Consider the following 21546-nt stretch of genomic DNA (forward strand, 5'->3'; position numbering starts at 1 on the left):
CTAGTTTCATTACACATCACCCCTTGTTACTGTTGCCAAGCCCAATCAAGGCCCTGATTGCTGAACCACTAATCAATTTACTGCTCTTTGTAGACAAAAGTAGACAAAACCTACAGGAAACCATGACACAACGTCCTGATCAATTTAGGCGACCATTTTGTGATGTTCCGGGAATGCCCTAACGACTCATTTTTGTTTGCATGGGATACAGTAGGAGACCTGGAGTCCTTGATGAAGAGAGATTAAGAAGGGACATGTTCTTCCTTTGGTTATAGAGTAATGATATCTGTTTTACAAGGGCAAAAGGCCCTGAGATGTCGTTTTCTTTTCACTTTTCATCTCCTGCCTCTGCTGCTATTGCTTGGCCTCAGTCCATTCCCTCTCCCTGATCTACCAGACCCTGCTACTGACCCCGCCCCCTGTCCAGCCCACAATCCCTCTATTTTGGGTGCTTCACAAAGCCGCTGATGTGATTAGAGAGGATGATGATTACAGTTACATAACAGCATCAAATTAATTTGCGGCCTGAACACAGCACAGAAGCAGCAGGAAATCACTCAGGCTCTCAAATCTCCCTTTCTCTCTTGGTTGCTCCTGTGCACCCTCTCCCTCCCCCCGGCCCTCCTGCACCCAACACCCTCGACTCCCAATGCACACAGACACACCCCTCTCTCCTCCCCACTCCTCCCTCTAGTCAATTAAAGTCACATCAAGGGATTAAGGCGAAGTAGGTCAGTGGAGCATTGCTGGGGGGAAAATTAAACAACCCTCGTCAGATGTCACCGTGGTGACCTTGTACACTGACAGAGGGGAGAACCCAGAGCCGGACCAGGGGAGAGTCATGGGAGAGCTGAGGGTGGAGCAGCAGAATGATCTCTCCCTCCCTGGGCTAGGGCTGGCTGGGGCTTGGTACACTGGCTGAGCCAGGCCAAGGCCTCCTATCCTGCCCTCCCCACCCTGCTGCTGCAGTGCAGCTCACAGGAAGGCCCCCTGGCGGGGATCCTGGGGAGCTGGGCTCTGGCTGTGGCAAAGCTGGATGCACCCTATAGAGCGCTTCCTCTCCACTCACTCACCCCACAGATCCTCTTCAAATGCAGGATTAGATCGGTGCTCGCAGCCATGAGAGGCCCATGGCTCCGGTGCGAACGGGCCATGCCAACAGCAGACAGAGACTGTGCAAGCAGAGACAATGTAGTCTTGTTGTGAGGCAGTTTCTGAAGTGACCTCCATGCTGTGTGATGGAGACTCTGCAGGGAGCCGAACAGGGAGGCCCTTCCCCTGCCAGCTTGGACAGAGGGAGGCTGATGTCAACATACTGTACCACTCAACCCTAATAGGCCCCATACCCACATGAGGGAAAATGGAAAAAAGACAACAGAGAAGTGAATGGGTGTACATTGAAGAGCAGCAGTTCAAATTACATGACGGACAGACGGATGGACGGACCGACAGATGGACAGACAGACAGGCCAGCCAGCAAGACTATAGTACTGTAAAGCACAGTATACTGTAGTAAGTCGGAGTGTTGCTGAGGTAGGCCTTGTACTCAGCCTGAGATTTAGACAAGCTGATGTAAGGTGTGGTCAGGTCAGGGGAGCCAAGCTGCAGCCCCACCACAGTCAGAAGGATTTGCAGTGCCATGTCTAATTCTCCCTGATGACCACTAAAGGGCCTTAGAGCAGGAAATGAAATAATTCCTTTTGACATCAGATAATCCAAAAGACTTCACAGAGTTGAGTGTATAATTCAGCACTTTAGAGCCAGTCTGTCTCTCTCTAACACATCAGAGAGGCTGTCCATTATATAGTATGTATACTGAGGTGTATGTTTACCGTGGCAGTGTGGCAGAAGACTCTGTTAGCTTATTTCCTTTAACTTTCTTTTTTTTTCTTGTCGATGATATTCCTTCTGTTGTCTAATAACCATTATGGGAAAACTAATACAAATATTGTATTATCTGTCTTGATGAAGCATGAAACAAAGCATATAAATCCATGCATTCTGCTGCGAAATATGAGCAGGCTCTCTTCACTTTAACGAGGTAAACAGCAGTGCTTTGGTATTTTATGGTTAGCCCATGCTTATAATTCCATACTGTGAGTAGTTGAAGGCTGCTCAGTGAGCATGTTTATTCCATTATTCTATTCATAGCGAGGTGCCCAATAATGTTTTTTTTTGAGAGGCAACTAAAGCCCATAGAAAAGCAATGGTCACAAAGAGGATAGATCTATTTTCTCTATAATATTTTATATTGCAGATGGATGGAGCCCAATTCCTCATAAAGAATAAACATCAGTGAAAAATAAGTCCTTATCTAGGGATGTAGAGATTAACTGATAACACATTGGTCCATGATTCAAATGTTTAAGATATGACAGCATCAATATAACCGCAAACCAATAAATATGTAATATGCATCGATCAGAAAATGTATTCAAACTTTACGAATCGCCAATTCACAAAAATATTATTTTCTTTCTACCTTCCGAACATACTTAATCTTTAGTGAAAACTGATGCGTCATCTCCTTCATTGTCAAACTAAGGATGTACACAGTTAAAAGCACAAATCCACATGAGAGCACTTTACAAACGGAAATAACCAAAAGACATGTAACTGTGTTGACAGTAATTTTGCATCCAGAACAACCCCAGGGAACATCAGTAGCCTTGTCAAACTGCGTAATTCCCAGCTTCGCGCACTGACCAAAGCGAGGTAGGCGGCCTGTTCCTGATCTTGCACATTTGTTGCGGCAACTTCAACATTCAAATGCTAAAATGGCTTGCGCGATATTAGGCATTATTAGTTGAATGGCAACCTACACTACATGGCCAAACGTATGTGGACACCTGCTTGTTAAACATCTCATTCCAAAATCATGGGCATTAATATGGAGTTGGTCTCCCCTTTTGCTGCCGATTTAACAGCCTCCACTCTTCTGGGAAGGCATTCCACTAGATGTTAGAACATTGCTGCGGAGAGATCAGGCACTGACGTTGGGCGATTAGGCCTGGCTAGCAGTCAGCGTTCCAATTCATCCCAAAAGTCTTCGATGAGGTTGATGTCAGAGCGCTGTGCAGGCCAGTCAAGTTCTTCCACACCGATCTCACAACAGTTCTGATTGGACCTCGCTTTGTGCACGGAGACTTTGTCATGCTGAAACAGGAAATGGCCTTCCCCAAACGTTGCCACAAAGATCAAAGCACATAATCCTCATTGTATACTGTAGCGTTAAGGATTCCCTTCACTGGAACTAAGTGGCCTAGTCCGAACCATGAAAAACAGCCCCAGGCCATTATTCCTCCTCCACCAAACTTTACAGTTGGCAATATGTATTAGGACAGGTAGCATTCTCCTGGCATTCACCAAACCCAGATTTGTCCGTCAGACTGCCAGATGGTAAAGCGTGATCCAACACTCTAGAGAAAGTGTTTCCACTGCTCCAGAGTCCAATGGCGGCAAGCTTTACACCACTCCAGCCGAAGCTTGGCATTGTACATGGTAGGCTTGTGTGCGGCTGCTCGGCCATGGAAACCTATTTCCTGAAGCTCCCGACGAACAGTTATTCTGCTGACGTTGCTCCCAGAGGCAGTATGGAACTCGGGTTGAGTGTTGCAGCCGAGGACAGAAGGTTTCTACGCGCTACGCGCTTCAGCACTCGGCTGTACCATTCTGTGAGCTTGTGTGGCCTACCACTTAGCGGCTGAGCCGTTGTTGCTCCTAGATGTTTGCACTTCACAATAACAGCACTTACAGTTGACCGGGGCAGCTCTGGCAGGGCAGAAATTTGATGAACTAACTTGTTGGAAAGGTGGCATCCTATGACATTGAAAGTCACTGAGCTCTTCAGTGCAATCTCCAATGTTTGTCTATGGAGATTGCATGGCTGTGTGCTCAATTTTATACACCTGTCAGCAACGGGTGTGGCTGAAATAGCCGAATCCACCCATTTGAAGGGGTGTCCACATACTTTTGTAAATATAGTGTATCTACCCCTGTAAAACTCTTTCCATCCAATCTTTACAAGACCAGATAGGCCTACTATATTGATAACACATTGTACACAATGGAACTGATGTCTGATAGTCTGTCCTATGACAAGCAGTTAAAAGAGTGGTCCAGTGGGTACCTATGTCAAAATGATACATTAAGGATTTTATACACCTGTCAGCAACAGAGGTGTATAGCCAAATACACTAATTTGAAGGGGTGTCCACATACTTTTGTATATATAGTGTATGTATTGAATCATCTTGAAGGGGAAATATGCACATCCCTAATATGGTCTGTTGTTGTAATCTTCAAATCAACTCCAGTATATGCTATTGAACTCTCAACACAAATTAAGTACATAAGTTAGTAGCTAAATAAAAGCAAATGGCTTCTCTGTAATTCAGGGGTATGCAGGGAACAATGTTATTGCCAGATGATGATATAATCAACCTCAGATGGAAGAGGAAAATACAGACAGACAATGGCTGACTCATCTGGTCTGGTCTGTCTGAGTGAAATCAAAAGCTGTTGGGACTGAGACATTGATTACTGATAAAGACATGGTCCAGGTAAGGCAATACTGACACATCAACACTCTATTAGGGCAATGCCAAGGCAGTAATTTCAGCTCCTGTTACTGCCTCCATACTGTAAGTAGCGTATAATATAGTGTATATGCAATGATTTCAATTACAGTTGGACAGCAATCGAGATGTGCTGTGCAACAGTTTACACCTCAGGAATCCCAACTGTTATCAGATGAGTAGACAAGTGAAACAAACATGATCAATTACGAGACCAATCGGAAGAGTTCATGGTTTAAACTAGCTAGAGAACCCATTCGTCTTGCCTATCACGTCACAGCAGAAAGTTGTGAGGCAGATCATTTAGATTAGAATGAAGCTGTCGACGACAAATAATTCAATATCTGTGGAGAGCACAGAAAGGTCAAAGAGGCCTGTTTACAGTATAATATGTAATTAAGGTAGAAGGCCAGGTCAGCATGGTACAGACAAATATGGGCCTAATATAAATCTGCATTGCTCCTCACAAAACCAAATGGATTTTTTAAATTCATCCTTTGAACAACTGGCAAAAAAAACATGCATTTAATACATAAATGCCTTGAGAAAAAACATCTTAATAGTGGAACGGTTTCGATTGAAAAGCAGAGTGCAGCATGTAAGAGTTGTCTGTCTAGACTTTAGTTGGACAATGTTAAATTGAGAGGTCTGCCCAGAGTATCCACGGTGGTATATTACACAGGACAAAGGACCCAGACACAAAATGATCAGACATACCACCCACATCAAATCAAATCTTATTGGTCACATTCACATATTTAGCTGATTTTATTGCGGGTATAGTGAAATGCTTGTGTTCCTAGCTCCAACAGTACAATAATATCTAATAATTCACAACAATACACACAAATCTAAAAGTAAAATAATGGAATTAATAAATATATAAATAAATATATGAATAAATATAAAATTTAGGACGAGTGGCATTGACTGAAATACAGTTGAATAGAATACAGTATATACATATAAAATGAGTAAAGCAGAATGTAAACATTATTAAAGTGACTAGTATTCAATTTTTTAAGTGACCAGTGATTCCATGTCTATGAATATGGGGCAGCAGCCTCTAAGGTACAGGGTTGAGTAGCTGGGTGGTAGCCAGCTAGTGATGGCTATTTAACAGTCTGATGGTCTTGAGATAGAAGCTGGATTTCAGTCTCTCGGTCCCAGCTTTGATGCACCCGTACTGACCTCGCCTTCTGGATGATAGCGGGATGAACAGGCAGTGGCTCGGGTGGTTGATGTCCTTGATGATCTTTTTGGCCTTCCTGTGACATCGGGTGCTGTAGGTGTTCTGGAAGGCAGGCAGTGTGCCCCCGGTGATACGTAAGGCAGACCACACCACCCTCTGGAGAGCACTGTGGTTGCAGGCGGTGTAGTTTCTGTACCAGGCGGTGATACAGCCCGACAGGATGTTCTCAATTGTGCATCTGTAAAAGTTTGTGAGGGTCTTGGGGGCCAAGCCAAATTTCTTCAGTCTCCTGAGGTTGAACAGGCGCTGTTGCGCCCTCTTCACCACACTGTCTGTGTGGATGGACCATTTCAGATTGTCAGTGATGTGTACGCCGAGGAACTTGAAGCTTTCCACCTTCTCCACTGTGGTCCTGTCAATGTGGATAAGGGCGTGCTCCCTCTGCTTTTTCCTGAAGTCCATGATCAGCTCTTTCATTTTGTTGACATTGAGGGAGAGGTTGGTTTTCCCTTTGTAATCCAATTCGGGAAAGTCATATTCCTGGTCGTATGTCGTAGTGCTGGTGAGTTACCGCCGCTCTGATATCCAAAAGTTATTTCCGGCTGTGTATAATAACACAAAAAAAAATTCTGATCTAATAGTGAAAGAAATATCACACAAAAAAACAAAATACTGCAAAATTGCTTAGGAATTAGAAGCAGAGATGCCATGTCTGTCGGCGCCATCTTGCTGTAGCAGTGCAGAGAAGGGCATTTGGAAAGATAGGACTCTGTATGAATCTCTAGAGTGGCTCAATTCTGTGTATTACTGTTGAAATGTTTTGATATTATTTTGAAGGAAATAAAATAATAAAGAGAGAAATATTGCTGGAAAGATTAGCCAATCTGACCCTTTCGGGAAATGGCTGTGACAGTGTGAAATTCCACGGCCTCGTCGCTGAGGGATGAAAGTCTAAGAAAAGCAAGGGATGAAATCTGCATCCCAAAAAGAGCCTCTGCTGCTCTAATCTTTGCATTGTGAAGGCAAAAAGACGGGTGAGTCAGATTTACGTCACTATTTGTTTGGTCTTTCTTTTTTTCCCTCCCACAAACCCTCCTTCCTGCCTGGTTTTTCAGTCGAGCCTTTAGGAAATGAATCGGTTTACAGTCGGTTCCTTATTTAAATGAGTGGGCGGGAGGCAGGAGGGTATTTTAATCACTTATATAAATATTTGCATTCACATGAGCTGACCCCTGGAATAGCCTATTACTTAATCTCTCTCACCCCCTGGCACCCACCTCTCATCCAGACACGCTTATTTACCTCCGCCACTCAGCCATTCAATAAAATTCCTCCCAGCCCAGAGACATTAGCATATCTACGCATAGCTCCACGGGCCAGACTGAGCCTACTCCAGCACCGCTTTGTTCTCAGCTTTGTTCTGAGGGGACACATATAAATGCCTGCTATGTGAGACTGAGAGGGGCGGGGAGGATTGGTGTGGGTTCGCTAGGGAAACTGGCAGGTCTTCGGCGCCTTCCCTCAAATGCTTTGACAGGGAGTAATAAATTGATCATAGCGTTGCGGTACGATGCTGACCTTGAGATTTCCTGCTTAAGTGCCTGCCTGCTATGCAGTGGAGCGCTGGAGGAAGAGGAGAGGTGGTCATCACATCGCTAAACTGCACCGTCTACAGTTATGCTGGGAAGGTAATGCATGTCGGTGATCAAGGATGGATCTCAGAAGAGACAAGGCTCCTGCATCTTTAATTGTTCCGAGGAGCTGAGCCTCATCACAATTATAGAGCATTCAGGAAGACTCCAAACTCATTTAGCTCTCCCCATAAGGGAACAGGAATCCACTAAACACAAATTCCACTTCTGCTGCCTGCGGCAAAAATACTCCCCCCCCCAAAAAAAAAGAGATTTAAAAATATCCAAAAGAAGGAATAAAATATTTGTTATTGTTAGTGAAATGTATTTCAGTGGTGGGCAGTTGGACAATACTTAAAATGTGTAATTGTCCTCCTAACCATGGCTGTGAATGAAAATGTATGCCCACCAGAGACCAACCTATACACAGAGCAATACACCTAGTATTCCTAATGAACCCCCTGCTCTCCCTCCCCCAGTACCTCTAATCTACTTTCCCTGTGCCTGATGAGGAGAATTACAGCTCTAAATGAAACACGTTCATCCAATGAGAACCGTATCATGCATGAGACGCATGATTGAGGAAGCAATAATGCATTAAAATAACAAAACACAAATTAATTAAAACAATGTTCTACACTGCACTTGTCACAGATTAAACACATAAACAATTTGTAAATCTAATCAGGAGAATACAAGCCTGATGATGGAGGCATTCTTGGAATATCACACCAGTGAAAACAATAGGGCCTTAGAGTGCTATTCTGCCAGTTGTTAATGGAGGCTTCTGAATGACCTCACACCATAGGTCCCTGGATAGGTGTCCCAGGCCACCTGCAGTAAGTGCAGCCCAGAGTACAGTGAAATGCCATGGCTAACCCACAGTAAGATCCTGCAGCCCAGCATGAGTCCAGTGTGAGGGAAAGGTGTAACCATGTCCAGCCAGCATGGTGTGGCTCTCGGCTTTGTGCACCCAGCACGTCCTCATACACACACACCTTATACACAACCTCATAGACAAACCTCATATACAGCTTCACCGCCACATGCGTCTCAGGGCACAGAAGCAGGCCAGCCCCAACTCCATCTCTCTCTCCCCTTTCGACCTCTCTATTGACTATTTCAAGGGCCATGAAAGTGTATAAATATTTCAGCTAAAGTAAGCACACTGTTGCTTTACCTTTCAACAGTGTACATAATTCATGACTGGCTGTGCACTTATTGTTCACTTTCGGGAGAGAAAATGTTTACAGATAAGTCTTTATTTTGGCTTTGTTGAGTGATGGTTGCTGACAGGAGAGCATTGTTTCATCACTTTACAGTTTCAAAAACCCTTTTAAGGGATCAAGGTTCAGTTTGGGGTCCATGTGATTCTCTGAGTATTGTGGCAAAAATATTTCAGCTTAAACATTGTAGCGCACCTTCATTGGCTGTGTGTAGTAAGATGGTGTCAATCACCATTTACTGTAGTAAAGATATACTGAAGAAAACGGTCACCATTGTAGTCCTGTAGAGGGCATTGTACTGCATAACCAGAGTACAGTGTCCCTGCTACATGCATGTCTCCTAGTCAGGGCTCTAAAGTGCGACCAATTTGGGTGCAAAATATTTTGTGGGTTTTTTTTGGGAGTTGTGTGACTACCAAAAAAATCTCCCAGATAATAATTGTTATAATGATTCACTGTACCGTTGCTTCCGAGTGCCGTAGAGAAACAAACAAGTGCAGATTCGTTAGCGCCTTTGGTTGCACTATTACTACAGCAAAAACAGCTTGCTTGTAGCCTGAACAAGTGCCTGGGCTTGAGGAGACGAGATCTCCTCTGAAGCCCAGAATCCTTTAATTCAAAGTCTCATTAAACAGCTCTGCAAACGCATAACTTAAAAATACATTCGGTACTCACCACAATATGGAGTTTCTTAGAGCAACTATCGTCATTATTTCATTTCATTTGTGATTAGGGAAAGGGGGAAGTATTCAACTGAAATGTGTCTTCCACATTTAACCCAACCCTCTGAATCAGAGAGGTGCGGGGGTCTGCCTTAATCGACATCCACGTCTTCGGCGCCCGGGGAACAGTGTGTTAACTGCCTTACTACTGTTGTGCACTGTATGTACTTCCAAAAAAGGTAGAAATAAAAATTATCTATTGTTTTTTTTTACCAAGTGTGCATGCGCCAAATTCACCCTCGGCACATTCAATAAAATCACTCATTACTGCCATCCACAGGTCGGCTGATCCAGCAGCAGTGTCCTGAAAGATCATTGATTGTATTTTTATTTAGACCTTTTTTGGAAGTACATACCGTGCAGAAGGGCAGTAATGATGATAGTTGCTATGTGAAACTACATATTTTGGTGAGTAATGAACATATTTTGACATTATAAGGTTTACAGAGCTGGTTAATGGGACTTAATTGCCGGGAAAGCATTTTACATTCATAAACCCTGTCGCGGGCCATTCTAAAACTACTCGCGCATCGTTCAGTCACGTTACCTAATTGGATAGCTAGCTAACAACCTGGTAACTTTACCAGTATACCCAAACATTTGGGGGAACAGAAAGAAAGGAAAAAGGGTAGCTTCTTCAGGAAATGATCATAACAGTGAATGAATGGCAGATCTCTTGCATGTCATCATCATAAACCTGAAAGAGATAGTGTACAATTTTCAATGTAATGCATCTCATTGTGCTTTTACACAATGTAGAAACCTAATATTCCACAAATGACTTTTTAATGACAGGTATTCATATTAACATTTTAGCTTTAATAGTAAACAAATGTCTTTACAATGTTACATATTAGTTTCTAGGGCACTCCGTGTGCTTCAAAAGTAGCTAGAATTCATATAGGCCCAATATGGGCTGTATCTCAATCAACTAAAAAAATATATATTTTATGTGCTCCTAAAAATAATTTACTTAATTCCCGCACATCTATTTAATGTCTGACAGGCAGTCATCCCTACAGATTTGATCGGGCTTTCTTCCCCTGCTGTGGGAAATGTAAACAGGCAGTTTGTGGCATATTGTTAACGCAAATGATATGTGAGCCGAGTTCACACTCCAACCTGTGTCCCTGGGCTGGGCTGGACACAGGACAGATTGTTCTCCTGGATTATGACAGCTTCACCCAAAATGCCTGATCTCATACGAGCTCCGGGACACAGAGCAAACAAAGGCTGGGATCACTTGGCAGCGTGGGGTGTGCTGAGAGAAGAGGCCTGCCTGTTAAACTGAGTTGAGTGGTTACAGAAACTGGAGAGCTATGGTTGCATAACGCCAGTGGCGTAAGAGCAATTCTGACTTGGGGGGGGCATTTTGCTACGGATGTCGGGTGCAAAAAAAAAAGGTTTTAAATGCTAACTTCTAGTGACTTTTGAGAAAAGGATACAGACAATTATTAACTTACAAATGGGCAAATGTACGAGGCTAAGGGGGCCTTGCAGAGGGTCACTTACTCTGGTACAGTCCAATCAGTCTTAGGGCCATGGCCATTCATACTGTACTGAATACCAGTGTGACTGTTAATGTGGAGATATTCAATTAAACAACCATTTTGTTCTCTTTCTCCGCTACTGTATGATTCATTCCTAGTATTTTCTCACTCACCCTATGTCAGGTTGTTATTACTGCTGCTCTACATACTGTATGGTTTAAACTTAACATAATAATTACAACTAATAAAACTGTAATAAAAACCAGCAACATACACAGTTAAAAACTGTTTTAATAAAAGAAAATGTAGGCATGAAACGTCAAACTGAAATGAATCAATCTCCACTGTAATGATCAAAAAGACAATATCATCATGGCTGCCTCTCCTGCATGAAGTTAACACATGAAGTTAACACCCTCTAGACTTAAACTACTATAATTTAATCCTAGATCATATATGATCATTCAGATTGATTCACACTATGACAGATCATCAGTATATGAACTCTATGAGCTTGGAGAGGCACTTCTCACTATCTGACCTGTTTGTTTGCGGCCTCTCTCTCTCTCACCCTCTCTGCCTGTCTGTCTGTCCGTGGGTATCATCATGGCTGCCTCTCTCCTGCATGAAGTTAACACATCCAATACAAGCTCTAGAGCAAGGAGGACAACTTTAATGGGGGTGGGGCCAACAAATAATCAGCTCTCCATACCCACACCCATGCAGTCAGAGCAGCCTTTGGGGGAGACAGCTAATTTCCTGAATTTCTACATATTTTGCCATAGGTAGGCAAGAAATGTTTGCAGTTTTGAATATATTTCTGTGAGAGTGACTAACAAAGTCAATTGGATTAGATAGCTGGCTAGACTAGCTTACCAATTATTATTTTTTTATTGAACCTTTATTTAACTAGGCAAGTCAGTTAAGAAGAAATTCTTATTTACAACAATGGCCTAGGAACAAACAGTGGGTTAACTGCCTTGTTCAGGGGCAGAACGACAGATTTTTACCGTGTCAGCTTAGGGATTCGATCTAGCAACCATTCGGTTAATGGCCCAACGCTCTAACCACCAGGCTACCTGCTGCCCCAATTAAAACATTTAGCTTACATGGGCTAATTGAATGCCTTTCAGTGACTGCTATTATAAGAGAAAAACTGGCCTCCCGGGTGGCGCAGTGGTCTAAGGCACTGCATCGCAGTGCTACCTGTGCCACCAGAGATTCTGGGTTCGAGCCCAGGCTCTGTTGCAGCCGGCCACGACCGGGAGGCCCATGGGGCGGCACACAATTGGCCCAGCGTCGTCCGGGTTAGGGAGGGTTTGGCCGGCAGAGATATCCTTCTCTCATTGCGCACTAGCGACTCCTGTGGCGGGCTGGGTGCAGTGCACACTGACCAGGTCGCCAGGTGTACGGAGTTTCCTCTGACACATTGGTGTGGCTGGCTTCCGGATTGGATGTGCATTGTGTCAAGAAGCAGTGCTGCGTGACTGGGTTGTGTTTCGGAGGACGCATGGCTCTCGACCTTCGCCTCTCCTGAGTCCGTACGTGAGTTGCAGCGATGAGACAAGACTGTAACTACTACCAATTGGATACCACGAAATTGGGGATAAAAAAGGGGTAAAAAAATATGTATATTTGACGAAAGCAAAGTTTGAAGGACACAATTATTATTTCAATTAAAAATCATTATTTATAACCTTTATAACCTTTATAATCTTGACTATATTTCCTATTCATTTTATATATATATATATATATACAGTATATACACACTACCGTTCAATAGTTTGGGGTCACTTAGAAATGTCCTTGTTTTCCATGAAAACATACATGAAATGAGTTGCAAAATGAATAGAAAATATAGTCAAGACGTTGACAAGGTTGTAAACAATGATTTTTAATTGAAATAATAATTGTGTCCTTCAAACTTTGCTTTCGTCAAAAAATCCTCCATTTGCAGCAATTACAGCCTTGCAGACCTTTGGCATTCTAGTTGTCAATTTGTTGAGGTAATCTGAAGAAATTTCACCCCATGCTTCCAGAAGCACCTCCCACAAGTTGGATTGGTTTGATGGGTACTTCTTACGTACCATACGGTCAAGCTGCTCCCACAACAGCTCAATAGGGTTGAGATCTGGTGACTGTGCTGGCCACACCAATATAGACAGAATATCAGCTGCTTGCTTCATCCCTAAATAGTTCTTGCATAGTTTGGAGCTGTGATTTGGGTGATTGTCCTGTTGTAGGAGGAAATTGGCTCCAATTAAGCGCCGTCCACAGGGTATGGCATGGCGTTGCAAAATGGAGTGATAGCCTTCCTTCTTCAAGATCCCTTTTACCCTGTACAAATCTCCCACTTTACCACCACCAAAGCACACCCAGAACATCACATTGCCTCCACCATGCTTGACAGATGGCGTCAAGCACTCCTCCAGCATATTTTCATGTTTTCTACATCTCACGAATGTTCTTCTTTGTGATTCGAACACCTCAAACTGAGATGCGTCTGTCCATAACACTTTTTTCCAATCTTCCTCTGTTCTTTTGCCCATCTTAATCTTTTCTTTTTATTGGCCAGTCTGAGATATGGCTTTTTCTCTGCAACTCTGCCTAGAAGGCCAGCATCCAGGAGTTGTCTCTTCACTGTTAACGATGAGACTAGTGTTTTCCGGGTACTATTTAATGAAGCTGCCAGTTGAGGACTTGGGAGGTGTCTGTTTCTCAAACTAGACACTCTAATGTACTTGTCCTCTTGCTCAGTTGTGCACCGGGGCCTCCCACTCCTCTTTCTATTCTGGTTAGAGCATTGTACAAGATCTTCAGTTTCTTGCCAATTTCTCGCATGGAATAGCCTTAATTTCTTAGAACAAGAATAGACTGATGAGTTTCAGAAGAAAGTCCTTTGTTTCTGGCCATTTTGAGCCTGTAATCAAACCCACAAATGCTGATGCTCCAGATACTCAACTAGTCTAAAGAAGGACAGTTTTTTTGCTTCTTTAATCAGAACAACAGTTTTCAGCTGTTCTAACATAATTGCAAAAGGGTTTTATAATGACTAATTAGCCTTTTAAAATGAAAAACATGGATTAGCTAACACAATGTGCCATTGGAACACAGGAGTGATGGTTGCTGATAATGGGCCTCTGTACGCCTATGTAGATATTCCATTAAAAAACAGCTGTTTCCAGCTACAATAGTCATTTACAACATTAACAATGTCTACACAGTATTTCTGATTGTCACGACTTCTACCGAAGTCGATGCCCCTCCTTCCTCGGGTGGTGCTCGGCGGTCGACGTCACTGGTCTTCTAGCCATCATTGATCAGTTTTTCATTTTTCATTGGTTTTGTCTTGTCTTCATTTACATTTACATTTAAGTCATTTAGCAGACGCTCTTATCCAGAGCGACTTACAAATTGGTGCATTCACCTTATGATATCCAGTGGAACAACCACTTTACAATAGTGCATCTAAATCTTTTAAGGGGGGGGGTTAGAAGGATTACTTTATCCTATCCCAGGTATTCCTTAAAGAGGTGGGGTTTCAGGTGTCTCCGGAAGGTGGTGATTGACTCCGCTGTCCTGGCGTCGTGAGGGAGCTTGTTCCACCATTGGGGTGCCAGAGCAGCGAACAGTTTTGACTGGGCTGAGCGGGAACTGTGCTTCCTCAGAGGTAGGGAGGCGAGCAGGCCAGAGGTGGATGAACGCAGTGCCCTTGTTTGGGTGTAGGGCCTGATCAGAGCCTGAAGGTACGGAGGTGCCGTTCCCCTCACAGCTCCGTAGGCAAGCACATGCGGTTTTCTGGATTTTTTTTTGTTATTCTGTCTCTCACTGTTCAAATAAACCTACTATTAAAATTATAGACTGATAATTTCTTTGTAAGTGGGCAAACGTACAAAATCAGCAGGGGATCAAATACTTTTGCCCCCCACTGTACATACACGATTATGACACTGATCAATTTGATGTTATTTTATTATACAAAACATTTATTTTCTTTAAAAAACAAGGACATTTCTAAGTGACCCCAAACTTTTGAACGGTAGTGTGTATATATATATTTTTTATTGGAGAGGACCATTTTACCTGCTTCTACTCCCCCCCACCCCCACTCCCTGGGCTCCTACAGCCCTGCATAACACTGCTGCCCACTTCAAGGCTCCTCATAAAGAGGAGAGAACCTTTAACCTCTCTTGGGTAGGGGGCAGTATTTTCACGGCCAGACGAAAAACGTACCCAGATTAAACAGCCTACTACTCGGGCCCAGGAACTAGAACATGCATATTATTAGATTTGGATAGAAAACACTCTGAAGTTTCTAAAACTGTTTGAATGATGTCTGTGAGTATAACAGAACTCATATGGCAGGCAAAAACCTGAGACAAATCTAACCAGGAAGTGGGAAATCTGGTGCTTGTAGTCCTTTCAAGTCATTGCCTATTGAACACACAGTGACTTAGGGTTCCTTTTGCACTTCCTAAGGCTTCCACTAGATGTCAACAGTCTTTAGAAAGTTGTTTGAGGCGTCTATGGTGAACAGAGAGCGAACAGAGGAAGTTGGAAGTTGTTGACTCAAGAAAGGACATGAGTTCATTGGCGCGCATTCACGCGAGGGGTAGCTGTGTTCCAAAATGTTTTTCAAGACACTGGAATCGTCCGGTTGGAATATTATTGAAGTTCTAAGTTAAAAAGGCCCTAAAGATTGATGCTATACAACGTTTGACATCTTTGAACGAACGTAAATATAACTTTTTTTGACTTTTCGTCGTGACATTTTGGCCGCGCTTCCTACACTTGGAGTAGCTTACTGAACGCGCAAACAACAAGGAGCTATTTGGACATAAATTATGGACTTTATCGAACAAAACAACATTTATTGTGGACCTGGGATCCTGGAAGTGCCTTCTGATGATGCTCATCAAAGGTAAGTGAATATTTCTAATGCTATTTATGATTTTAGATGACTCCAAAATGGCGGGTATCTGTATTGCTTGATGTCTTTTTCTGAGCGCAGTACTCAGATTATTGCAAAGTGTGTATTTTATCAATGTTTATGATGAGTATTTTTGTAAATTGTTGTGCTGATTCAACGGCAGTATTGGAGGCAAAATATTTTCTGAACATCACGCGGCAATGTAAAATGTTGTTTTTGGATATAAATATGAACTTGATCGAACAAAAAATGCATGTATTGTGTAACATGATGTCCTAGGAGTGTCATCTGATGAAGATCGTCAAAGGTTAGTGCATAATTTTAGCTGGTATTCTGTTTTTTGTGACGCCTGTCCTTGCTAGGAAAATGGCTGTGTGGTTTTTCTTGTGTTGGAACTGTCCTAACATAATCTAACTTTATGCTTTCGCCATAAAGCCTTTTTGAAATCGGACAATGTGGTTACATTAACGTGTATCTTTAAAATGGTGTAAAATAGTCGTATGTTTGAGAACTTAGAATTATGACATTTTGTGGTTTTGAATTTGGCACTCTGATTTTTCACTGGCTGTTGAATAGTGTGAACGCTAGCGTCCCACCTCCCCAAGAGAGGTTAAATTCTACTCACAATGAAGATGGGATTAAACGAGAGAGAAACATACTTTGGGACTGTAGGAATCCCATTTGTGTTTTCAAGATGAGTTGTTTGAGATAGCGCTGTTGTTTGTAAGCTGATCACTATGGAATGTTAATAATCCTCTACTCCAGATATATTAAGTGGCTGTTTGAGACCTCTCGTTCAGCTGGTCTTCTGGCTCTCATCCCAAGGATTGGCATCATTTAGAAGAGTTAACATCGTGCTGGGTGACAGGTATCAAAGCTGAAAATACCATCGCTCCTGTAATCACGCAGATACTTCAGCACATGGCATGTAGTCATTTATCTCCTTCTCCTCAGAGGCAACTGAACCAACCCCCTATTAAAATGGATAAAACCCAGCGGGCCAACTACTGCTGTCTATACACCACCCTTCACAGCCAGAATTACACTGCAGCTAAAAGGAGGAGACAGCCAAACCCATTTAGGCATAGGTATGTTGACACTGACAGACAAGTAAACTACACCCACATGTACAGTGCATTCGGAAAGTATTCAGACCCTTTTCCACATCCTAAAGTTAAATAAAAGAAAAAATGTTCCGTATCAATCTACACACAATACCCCATAATGACAGGTTTTTAGAAATGTTTGCAAATGTATTAGAAATAAAACCTTATTTCCTTAAGTATTCAGACCCTTTATAATGAGACTCGAAATTGAGCTCAGGTGCATCCTGTTTCCATTGTTCATCCTTGAGATGTTTCTACAACTTGGAGTCCACCTGTGGTAAATTCAATTGATTGAACATGATTTGGAAAGGCACACACCAGTCTATATAAGGTCCCACAGTTGACAGTGCATGTCAGAACAAAAACCAAGCCATGAGGTCGAACGAATTGTCCGTAGAGCCCAGAGACAGGATTGTGTCGAGGCACGTATCTGGGGAAGGGTACAAAAAATATTTCTGTAGCATTGAAGGTTCCCAAGAAGACATTGTTCTCCATCATTCTTAAATGGAAGAAGTTTGGAACCACCAAGACTCTTCTTAGAGCTGGACACCCAGCCAAACTGAGCAATTGGGGGAGAAGGGCCTTGATCAGGGAGGTGACCAAGAACCCGATGGTCACTCTGACAGAGCTCCAGAGTTCCTCTGTGGAGAGGGGAGAACCTTCCAGAAGGACAACCATCTCTGCAACACTCCACCAACCAGGCCTTTATGGTAGAGTGGCCAGACGGAAGCCACTCCTCAGTAAAAGGCACATGACAGCCGGCTTGGGGTTTTCTAAAAGACACCCAAAGGACTCTCAGACTATGAGAAATGAGATTCTCTTTGGCCTGAATATCAAGCGTCACATATGGAGGAAACCTGGCACCATCCACACCGTGAAGCATGGTGGTGGCAGCATAATGCTGTGGGGATGTTTTTCAGAGGCAGGGACTGGGAAACTAGTCAGGATTGAGGTAAAGATGAACAGAGCAAAGTACAGAGAGATCCTCGATGAAAACCTGCTCCAGAGCACTCAGGACCTCAGACTGGGGCAAAGATTCACCTTCCAATAGGACAACGACCCTAAGCACACAGTCAATACAATGCTGAAGTGGCTTTGGTATAAGTCTCTGAATGACCCTGAGTGGCCCAGCCAGAGCCCGGACTTGAGCCCGTTCTAACATCTCTGGAGAGACCTGAAAATAGCTGTGTGGCGACACTCCCCATCCAACCTGACAGAGCTTGAGAGGATCTACAGAGAAGAATGGGAGAAAGTCCCCAAATACAGGTGTACCAAGTTTGTAGCGACTCAAAGTTGTAGTCACTGCCAAGGGTGCTTCAACAAAGTACTGAGTAAAGGGTCTGAATACTTATCTAAATGTGATATTTCATTTTTTTTTGTAATAACTTTGCTCAAATTTCTAAAAAAACTGTTTTTCTTTGTCCTTGTGTGGAAATTGATGAGGGAAAAAAAAACACATTTAATACATTTTAGAATAAGGCTGTAACGTAACAAAATGTGGAACAAGTCAAGGAGTCTGAATACTTTCCGAATGCACTGTATAAGGGAATAAAGAATCTAGCTAGTTGTGTGGCGCCTTTCCTATAACTTACAGTATAAGGTGCAGAGAGTGGTTTCTTAGGTAAAGTATACTTTTTGTGAGGTCTCTCCTCTCTCACCCTGCTTTGTGTGCATGAGAGGGTGGGTTTAAGAGGTGGGGTATTATTTATGGCTCTTGCCACCCCAGTGCACTCTCAGGGATAATGTTCTTATTGGACGTGATCCTCCAACTGCAGAAGTCATGCTGTCTTTACTCAGAAAAGCGGGGGGGGGGGGGGGGGGGGGGGGGGGGGTATGGGGGGGTTGGTTTCTCTCGCTCAGATTTTTAAAACCTAGTGCTCCGAAAGGACCCAATGTCTGAAGAAGAAAAAGATTGTGAAGGGTTTGGTAAAAAGCATTCAATCTGCTCAAAGAATCAACATAACAAAGCAATATTTAATTCAGTTTGAAGTTCTGAGGACAGTGTATAGATATTGAACTGCCCAACAAGGTCAAACATAAGGTAAAACTGAGTACTTCACTGCACTAAGTGTACACTAACTGAATTAACAGTTAGACTGAAATAGTTTATTAAGTTAAATCATTTCAATAAAGCCATTGAAACTGTGGGTACATGAGTCTTCACTTAGCCTACTACACAGAATGCACCTGTTCCACAGTGGTCCAGCTAGCCAGCCAGACAAACAGTGTCATATGGACCAAAGAGAGAGCTTGAAATCTGTGCTCTGTACTGTGAACTTTTCAGGAAGGCTTTCAGTGTAACAGAAAGTTGTGTCAATATTTTACTGCGACTGTGGCAGGATGTATAACATAACCCAGAGGGATATACAGTGCCATAACAGCGTTATAACAAAAGTACAGTGAGTGTCCAATAACGCTGTATGAGCATATTGTATATGAAAAAATATATGGACATGTACTGTTATGTACGAAGTTATGTATTAAGTACACAACTTCAGCAGTCAAAAATGAAATATATACCGGCAGTACCAGGAATGTACTGTATCTTGGTACTGTATCTTGGCCAAATCTAAGAATCTTTTGAAGAATAAATAAATGGTTTATGAAAACTTCAGGACGTGACAACAACACATCCTATCAGCCTCCTAAGATCTGATCAGGTCTATTGTTCTGCCTGTGGCTTGCAATCTGGGGATCAATTTCAATCTGGAGAAGTGATAAAGAGTCCAGATGTGCTTTTGGTTTGTGCCTGAGCAGTAAATACACCATGTCATGTCTGAAAATAACTGGTAAGAAATTATTTAAGCTTGAAATGTACACGCACTGTATTACTGTAGCCTTCCCTCTCAGTCTTCTGGCACAGTAATATCAACATCTTGTGTAATATCTACTATATCTATATTCAGTTTAGATAGATTATCAATTTTAATAGGAGTGAACTATGTATTAATACACACTTTATACCAAAATGTAAATAAAAACCTGTTTCAGGGCAGTTTCAATTCCCAACTCCCAATTACTTAATCTAAATGAGGCAGTGACATTTTATACAAAAAATGTGTTCTTTATTAGCAAACAGCAATTGCACGGAGACAACTCTGCCAGTTTCCCAGACTGAGGTGACTGACTGTGTTATCTCTGTGGCCGGCTGTGCAGCTCTCTCTCCATTGGGTTGGTTCCTGCAGCTCTACAGCTCTGGGTCTGTCCCTTACCTCGGCACGGCAGCCAGTCGGCAGTACAGTCACTACCACGAGCAAAGCACCTCAGAGCACCGCTTCTCCCCTGCACTCTAATTGCCTCCATTACTGTATCTGCAGTCAGATAAAATGCTAATTTCACAGCACATTAATTTCTCCAGGCTGAACAATAAGCAACACAAAGCCCAGGCTGCCTGGGCAGGCGCGTCTACAGTGCTGGGCTCCTTCCCAACGGTGGAGGAGTGAGAACGCCATTATGCACAGGTCAATGAAATTAAGGAAAAATCCATCGATTCTACATTTGAAAAGAAAACGGAGGAGCGGCAGAGGGGCAGGGTGATTTATTAACCTCAGACGGCCCTGGCAGCGAAGCCAGGAGAGGAGCAAGGGAGAGGAGAGGACTGGAGAGAAGAGCAGGTGAAAGGACTGAAGCTGAGGCTGAGCAGAGGATATGTACTGCAGGCCACTGTTGGTCTGCTGCTGCTCACGCTTACTACTCAGTCTAGTCAAATCCTCTGTCTAATTTGTAAAAATGTGGGTTCTTACACTATTGATGTTGGTAACAACATGCATATTCACATTCTATAATTTCACACTGACCTCATGTGGAGATAAAATAACATTGTTTTCTAGTTAAGGATTTCATTGATCATCCATATTTGTATTGATTAATTAGACCTGTCCGTCAACCTAATGTTCTCTTATGACATGCATGGCTTAATGCCCCCCCGCTCCAGCACCCTCAACTGGATTAGCAAGTCCACATCCCACTTCACAAATCAAAATGTTTAACATAATAGCTTCCGTCCTCTTAATAGCTACACAACACACTTAATTACTTATTCAAAAACTGTGGTTGAGTAAATTATCAAATTCTGCTTAATTCTACTCTGCCCTCCAGCATAGCAAGAGCGCTGCAGGCTACAGTACAGTTACTCTATGCAGAATGCCTCTATATACCAGGAGCAGTGTGAATCCTGACTGCAGGACACACTGTCTTCCGGAAAGAGGCAGATTTCAGCCCTAGAGAGGAGAGAAGAGAGGCTGGCCCCTCCACTTTGTGATTAGCTCTTCATGTGAAGAGCACTGGAGGGCTCCCAAGTGTGTGCAGCAGCAGCAACATAAACATGTGATGTCACACACCTTTCATTCACACTGTGATGATAAACTGAGGATGTGGGTTTAATTCATGTCACACCTCTTCGAATAGCGGAATTCCTCCAACATCACAGTGGATGAAAGTACTAAATGCAGGACAAGAAGGCTGGGACTGTGTCTCCAATAGGGCTGCAGGTAGTCTAGTGGTTAGAATGTTGGACTAGTAACCAAGAGGTTGCAAAATCGAATCCCCGAGCTGACAAGGTAATAATCTGTTGTTCTGCCCCTGAACAAGGCAGTTGTTGCTAGGCCGTAATTGAAAATAAGAAATAGTTCTTAACTGACTTGCCTAGTAAAATAAAATGAGCACCATA

The 21546-nt window shown here is 43.0% G+C and overlaps 1 protein-coding gene across 1 annotated transcript in view; it reads right to left on the reverse strand.

Annotated features, from left to right (window-relative positions):
• LOC115151994 (nuclear receptor ROR-alpha A-like) overlaps nt 1-21546 on the reverse strand; it is a 254716-nt gene that overhangs the window by 124677 nt on the left and 108493 nt on the right. The gene's annotated exons all lie outside the window — the stretch shown is intronic.

The sequence above is a fragment of the Salmo trutta genome, chromosome 17, assembly GCF_901001165.1.
Source record: "Salmo trutta chromosome 17, fSalTru1.1, whole genome shotgun sequence".
NCBI lineage: Eukaryota > Metazoa > Chordata > Actinopteri > Salmoniformes > Salmonidae > Salmo > Salmo trutta.